This window comes from Myxocyprinus asiaticus, chromosome 12 (assembly GCF_019703515.2).
Source record: "Myxocyprinus asiaticus isolate MX2 ecotype Aquarium Trade chromosome 12, UBuf_Myxa_2, whole genome shotgun sequence".
NCBI lineage: Eukaryota > Metazoa > Chordata > Actinopteri > Cypriniformes > Catostomidae > Myxocyprinus > Myxocyprinus asiaticus.
The window spans coordinates 5,714,244-5,722,138 of NC_059355.1; the positions used below are offsets into that span (position 1 = coordinate 5,714,244).

The window sequence follows — 7,895 nt, forward strand, 5'->3', positions numbered from 1 at the left end:
GAATGAAACATTAGTGATATTACACTGTTGAAATAATAAAGGCACAAATTAACTATACCATAATTGTCACAGGCAGTGGTGGAACAGATCACAGATAGCAATGACCTACTGAACTCTGTCAAATCCATTCATGTTTTCAAACATACAGCTTTCAACTGATCTGGTTTCATTAATTATTTATTGAATCTTTAATTAGGTATTGATCTGTCAAATTTTATTTCAATTTTCCATGTAGCCCTTTCCTGCAGTACAATATCTGGCTAACTCAAAACTGTTATATCAACATACAACAACCTCCATACTGACACTCCAGTCCCTCATTTAGAAAATATGTTCTATATGGTGAAACCATTTTGTAATTTTGAGTACAGCACCTGTCTTCTGTTCTGCTGGATACTCAGCTGTTGCTATGGAGCTTCCAGGAGGTAAACAGTTAATGGAGCACAGTGATTAACCTTCATAATCACTGTCCTTTCCCAACGTTTAGTAGGCCATCACCTCTGTTAGTATTTATGTGTATTTTGCGTGTATTTGAGTGTGCAATCATATATGTGCCATCACCATTTTCTGACTGAGTTACTGCACAAATGTGTACAGAAAAACTATTCGAGACTGATGCACAACAACTAAGATGTAGATATACTGTATTTCATAAATATATCTTACACTGTGAAAAGTGAATAAAAAATGTTCACGCTGCTCTTTTTTTCATACAGTAAAAGCATAAAATGACCAGGGGCTCTAAAGCTCCATAATAATACAGTATATAATTGTGTTTGCTAACATAAGTCTTTCTCTGATTTACTGATCAATAAACAGATGGCCGCCACTGCTACTCTCACAAATGGAAGTCCTTAGGAAGTATGTGTGTGTGTGTGTGTGCACTCACAGTGAAATCTGAAACAGTAGGTTGACTTTAATTTAGCCAAAAATGCTTTGCGCTTACTGAAATGCTAAACACTGCCCCAAGAGGCCAAAGAGGTAAGTGTTGTTGGCCGTATAGTCTCGAGTGCACTCCATGTTTTGAGTGAAATGTCAAAAGCAAGTTTTGAAGCAAGTTGTTTTCAGCTGTACAGGTTGTAATACAGTGAAGAGGAATGCATATTTTATAAACTGTACCCCCCTACCCAAACCCCAAACCTAAACCTACGTATCAGTGAAAATTATAATGTTAGAGGGAAAAATGCATGCTTTGAAACCTGCTCAGTACTGTTTATACAAACTTAATTACTTCCTGGTTTTTAACGTGGGATCCATACCCAGGACTCCCACACTACTGATGCAATGCACTTCCAGTTGTACCACAGGGGAGAATACACTGGAGTCAAAGCAAAAATGTTTATAGAAGATGCCACTTGTCAGTGAGTGGGCATAATACGACTGATCCTAGGTACCAGGAAGCTCAGAAACAACATGCCAACTTCCCGTGTGATCATGTTGATGCAGTTTGGTCTCTTAATTTTGTATCCTTTCTGGCACTGGCTGCAACAGCATTGCTTGTTTTCATATAATCTTTACTCATTCGCTTTGGTTTACCTTTCATAAATAGTTTTAAAAATATTTTAAACCCTCCTTATAAACCCTAAAGGTTTCAGGTTTCCTGAACACTCTCACAACAAATCGTCTCAACCAAAACTCAAGCTATTGGCTGGTCGGATGCTCAAACAAACAATATTTTGAGAGTGTTAAAATTAGATGTTACATTATAAATAAAGCTTCCTGTTTCTGAAAGTTACGGTACCCTAGGATCGGCAACAGTTTGCCGACTCACTGACTATCTCCCATCGGACATATTTGGAACGGCTCAACAACAATTACTTTCCCTCGTGGCACGACTGGTAGTGTGTTGTGTCAGTTGCATGGGAGACCACAGCTCAATCAGACAGATCTCACATAAAATTCGGCAAGTGTGTGCAGATTTTTCTTTAGGCGAAATCGGTATATGTTGACCGAATTTGAAAGCACTGCCTCCAGAGGCTAAAGCGGTAAGTGTTTCAGAGCATATAAACAAGTGTGACATCCATTTATATCCATGAGAGGTCGTCAGAAGCCTGTTGTAAAGATAATGGTTTTCAGCGGAACAGGGTGCAAAAGAAATGCTTATTTTATTTAATCTAACCCCAAACAAAACCCAAATCTAACCCTATCCATTAGTAGAAACAAAATGCAATTGTAGGTATAAAAATTCAACCTCCTTATCACGCTTGTGATTGTTTATACAAATGTGATTACTTCCTCGTTTGAATGGGGATTGAACTATGGTCACCCATGCAACTGATGCAATGCGCTACCAGCCGTGCCACAAGGGAAATTAATTGTTGTTGAGCCGTTCCAAATATGTCCGATGGGAGATAGGGCATGTCAGTGAGTCGGCGTACTGTTGCCGACCCTAGGGTACCGGAACTTTAGGAAACAGTATGCCGACTTCCCGTGTGATCATGTTGTCTCCACAAGGCATGCATCACACCACTGTACTGTAAATGTGCATTCAAACAAAACAAGATCTTAGGAGAAGCTAAAACTGACAGATCATTGCTAATCAGGGTCTGATAAAATTTCTTCACAGTCCAGTAGTTCAACTGGGAGACAATGCCAAAGTTCTGAGTCTGATTTCCAATGAATGTATGTACTGACCAAATACATGGTTTGAATGCACTGTAAGTCACTTTGGATGAAAGTGACTGCTAAATGTATGATGTAAAACACACAGTCATTAAGGGTCATTAAAACAATGTTTTAGGGCAAGTTTAAGACATGCTTGCAGATAACCGTATCTTATCAACACAATATGTATTTTTTGGGATTGAACACAGAGCTAAAGAGCCTGAACTATAAAGTATTCTTAAAACTTTCTTTATCATGCAGGAGGGTGTAATTGCTTGCTCAGCAGAATTAATCCCTGAAAGACTATAATCAAAATCATGCCAGATATCCAATTCATAGCTAAAATTACAGCTGACTGTAAGGTAACAAGGTGCCAATAAGCTCATGAATAAACAATCTCTCTCCACTAAACAAAAAGAGTAACAGTCTGACAGAGCAGAGGTCTGATATAGGAGAAACTGCATTCAAACTATAAAGAAATAAATAAAAATAGCATGTTAAGTGTTGCACTGAAACCTCAATGCCTCAATAAAATTTAACTCACGTGCATTTGAGTAGTTGACAAGAAATCTTTTTTGGAAGTTGTCCTGTGGTGGGACATGCTACACTCATTGCTATACACCATTTAAAACTATTTTAACCATCATTTCTGTTAGACTTGTTATGCATGCAGATTTAATGGCCTCATATTAATTAAGAGACTACATCAAATATTTTATAGTTTTAAAAATTACACCACAGGGCCATTCAGAATGAATTAGTGAAGACATAAAAGGTATTTAAAAATTGTAATTGTAATAATAATAATAATAATAATAATAAAAAGAAAGAAAGAAAGAAAAACTTAAAAAGATTACAGTTATCCGTTACAGGACATATGATGCATACTTTCCCTTATACAATCATATACATTTTTACCTAAAATCTTTGTTGATAAAACAGGGTAATATTACATGTCCATTTCCTTAAAAGTGCAAAAAGACAGAAGTGGCCTGGAGACAGGGGGTGTAGATCTCATTTCAACTTAGGACAACAAACAGGAAATTGTCTTTTATTGATTCTAATATTGAAAATTTGATGTTTTCACAAAGTTAGAGGAAAGCAGCTTAGAATTAAATATTATCCATTATTTTTCACTATTTTTTATTTTATCCATCTATTTTGTAATGCGCTTGGACTTGGAAAATGAGGTTAAGTGACAGTGATGTTATGACAGATAACAGCTGTGCTTATCTACACAAATACTATGAATAATCCACAGTCCAGGTGATGTTCACCCAAAAATGAAACCCTCATGTCTTTCCAAACCTGTATGCATTTCTACAAAGAGGAGAAATTTTGAAGAATATTGACAGACAGTGCTCTGTTTTTCATCGACACAGCAGTTCCGAACGCATCAAGGTCTGCTGCTTGCATAATTCTTAATAATGCAACCAGGATGCGGCTATGAATGACGACCCATGTTGGTCGGAGCATGACGCCATGCATGCGCTTAACTACGGAGCGGTACATTCTGCATTACCAATATTCAACAAACAAACAGTCTACCAATCAAACTTTCCAAAGCTGGCAGCGTCAGACTCGCGACCAAATTTTTTTTTACATTTTTTTTTTTTTTGTTGCAAAGGTCTACTGACCCTAAAACAGACATTATATGCATATAATGCTTTCTACATCGCTCGTTTCACCCCCACACGCGACAACAACATCACTTGTCTCTTCAGCGCATGCTGCGCCTCTCACCTTACAGAACGGGATGCTCCATAAAAGCAGCTCTTCGACAAAGTCGGTGAAGTAAAACGATATTCTATACCCACCTTTTTCTGTCTTAGTGAAATGATGTCAGTAGTTCAGAGACTAAGGCGAATGGACGGTATAATGAACGAGCGGTCGAGTGTTATGAGCGAGTGCTCTGCAGCGGGTTAAAAAGCGCTGTCCAATCAGCACCCGACAGAACACGAATCACAACACTGGTGGTATGGAAAGCCAAATTATCTTTTAATGTTCCCAGCATTATTCGTCGTAATTGCATTCTTACTAGTAACAACTGAATTAGAGAGCTCTCTAATTGTACTTCTTAGTAGTAACAATGCAATTGAAGAGCTCTCTAATTGGACCTATTACGAGTAAGAATTGAATTGTAGAGCTCTCTAATTTATTTCTTACTAGTGAAAATGCAATTACGATGAGTAACGCTGGGTGTATTAAAAGCTAATTGCACTTACCATAAAATATTCAATTACAGAGCTCTACAATTGCATTTTTACAAGTAAGAATTCCGATTACAGAGCTCTGCAAGTGCATTCTTACTAGTAAATATTCCAATGAGAGAGTTCTACAATTGCATTCTTACTAGTAAGAATGTATTTGCAGAGCTCTCTAATTCAAATACAGAGCTCTGCAATTAAACATATCTTTAATGTGATTTTTTACTGGTAAAAATTCAGTTAGAGAGCTCTTTAATAGGAATTCTTACTAGTAAAAATTAAATTAGAGAGCTGTTTAATAGGAATTTTTAGCAGTAAAAATTCAATTATAGAGTGATGTAATAGGAATTCTTACTAGTAAAAATTCAATTATAGATCTCTGTAATTGGAATGATTACTAGTAAAAATGCAATTATAGAGCTCTGTAATTGGAATACTTACTAGTAAAAATGCAATTATGAGTAACGCTGGGAACATTAAAAGATAATTTGGCTTTCCATAATAATTGGAGAATGCGGAAGTGACGCGTGTTGTGGGACAACCAATAGTTCCAAACACTGAAAAGTTCTAGCACTAATTCATTTCAGTGTTTCTCAAGCAAACTTGAGTTTTTTCTCTGGAAACTTGATGGAATGACTGTATTTTTTTTTATTTTAACGCATTAGCTGACCTATCATGAATCTAGTCAATAGTAGTATTTTATGTAGCCAGATCTAGTTAATGTTTCTCGTTAGATAATAGCTAGTTAGATTGTAATTGCAGATTAGCTAATGTGAGCAACACTTCACTAGCTACCATAACCAGATGTCAGTTGGCCTACATTTAGCTCAAATTAATTGCAGTTATTGGCGTTCTTTAACATACAAAGTTTATCTTAAGTGATTAGATTTGTTGTTAAAGTTAGCAACACTTAGTACAAGACCGTACCGTATTAGTACACCTAATTTCAATGAATGGTAGCTAGCTCAACTGGATAACATGGCTAGCTTGTATCTAGGAAGGTTGTTCCTTGGTTAATTCAGTCACTACACACATCGTTTGTTAGACAGTGCATGGGTTCAGTGATAGGTTCAGCAGCATAAATGTGGATGATCATAGTGAAAAGAAAGTATAACTGCAGATAGCTAATTACTTTACATATTTTTCTGTTGAAGAGCTGACATGTGAACCCATGGGAAACTAGTGTGTTGTGTCAGTTGCATGGGAGACCACAGCTCAATCAGACAGATCTCACATAAAATTCGGCAAGTGTGTGCAGATTTTTCTTTAGGCGAAATCGGTATATGTTGACCGAATCTGAAAGCACTGCCTCCAGAGGCTAAAGCGGTAAGTATTTCAGAGCATATAAACAAGTGTGACATCCATTTATATCCATGAGAGGTCGCCAGAAGCCTGTTGTAAAGATAATTGTTTTCAGCAGAACAGGGTGCAAAAGAAATGCTTATTTTATTTAATCTAACTCCCAACCAAAACCCAAATCTAACCCTAACCATTAGTAGAGACAAAATGCAATTGTAGGGATAAAAATTCAACCTCCTTATCATGCTTGTGATTGTTTATACAAACGTGATTACTTCCTCGTTTGAATGGGGATTGAACTATGGTCACCCATGCAACTGATGCAATGCGCTACCAGCCGTGCCACAAGGGAAATTAATTGTTGTTGAGCCATTCCAAATATGTCCGATGGGAGATAGGGCATGTCAGTGAGTCGGCATACTGTTGCCGACCCTAGGCTACCGGAACTTTAGGAAATAGTATGCTGACTTCCCGTGTGATCATGTTGTCTCCACAAGGCATGCATCACACCACTGTACTGTAAATGTGCATTCAAACAAATCAAGATCTTAGGAGAAGCTAAAACTGACAGATCATTGCTAATCAGGGTCTGATAAAATTTCTTCACAGTCCAGTAGTTCAACTGGGAGACAATGCCAAAATTCTGAGTTTGATTTCCAATGAATGTATGTACTGACCAAATACATGGTTTGAATGCACTGTAAGTCACTTTGGATTTTCTGTTGAAGAGCTGACATGTGAACCCATGGGAAACTGACTTTGATGCCCTTGCAAGCCAGATATTTATAAATGATCCAAAAAGCAATAAGGTATGTAATTGTCAGAAACGGCTCTCTGTATCCTCCAAAATAATCATAGAGTTGAATCAACGCCTCTAAACAACAAAAACTAAACATTATAACCTTCATGAAGGTAGGATTATTGCAGGACTGTTAGACTGTATTAGTTTAAGCTCGGTGTGCCTAATAAACTGGCAGCTGTATATATGCTTATAGACTTCATAGAAATACCAAAATTGTATATTGTAAGAGTAGTGGAGTGCAAATAGTACATAGTCATACATACAATAACATTTATAAACACTCCCCTTCCCCAACCCACCCCCAACATTGAACATTCAGGGGAAAAAATAAATAAAAATAATAATATATAGTAGTAAGAGGTAAAGTATTTTTTTTATAGGCGCTGTCGTTTTATCAATTTCACTCATTAATTTCAGCCTAAACACTTTCTAGGAATTGCATAAAAGTGTCCCATATTTCACTGAATTTATTTAATTCCCTCTGACCACATAGGTTAATATCTCCAAAGCAAGGCAGATCGATCTGTAAAAGTTAGATGCTATGAATACTACTTCAGTTTCCAGAGAAGGAGTGCAACATTTTTATTTATTTATTTATTTTCTCCCCTTTTCTCCCCAATTTGGAATGCCCAATTCCCAATGTGCTCTAAGTCCTCGTTGTGGTGTATTGACTCAATCCAGGTGGTGGAGGATGAATCTCAGTTGCCTCCACGTCTGAGACCCTCAATCCGCGCATCTTATCACGTGGCTTGTTGAGTGTGTTACCGCAGAGAAGCAGCACGTGTGGAGGCCCATGCTATTCTCCACGGCATCCATGCACAGCTCACCACACGCCCCACTGAGAGCGAGAACCACATTATAGTGACCACGAGGAGGTTAACCCAGCGTGACTCTACCCTCTCTAGCAATTGGGCCAATTTGGTTGCTTAGGAGACCTGGCTGGAGTCACTCAGCATGCCCTGGATTCGAACTCATGACTCCAG

The 7,895-nt window shown here is 37.6% G+C and overlaps 1 protein-coding gene across 2 annotated transcripts in view; it reads right to left on the reverse strand.

The window, feature by feature from the left end:
- Positions 1–4,491, reverse strand: part of b3galt1a (UDP-Gal:betaGlcNAc beta 1,3-galactosyltransferase, polypeptide 1a) — a 27,563-nt gene extending 23,072 nt beyond the window's left edge. For both annotated transcript variants that reach the window (XR_007898606.1, XM_051711932.1), the window contains exon 1: positions 4,422–4,491. The gene's annotated coding sequence lies outside the window, so the exon portion shown is untranslated. The remainder of the gene's footprint in view (positions 1–4,421) is intronic.
- Between the last annotated feature and the right edge of the window lie 3,404 nt (positions 4,492–7,895).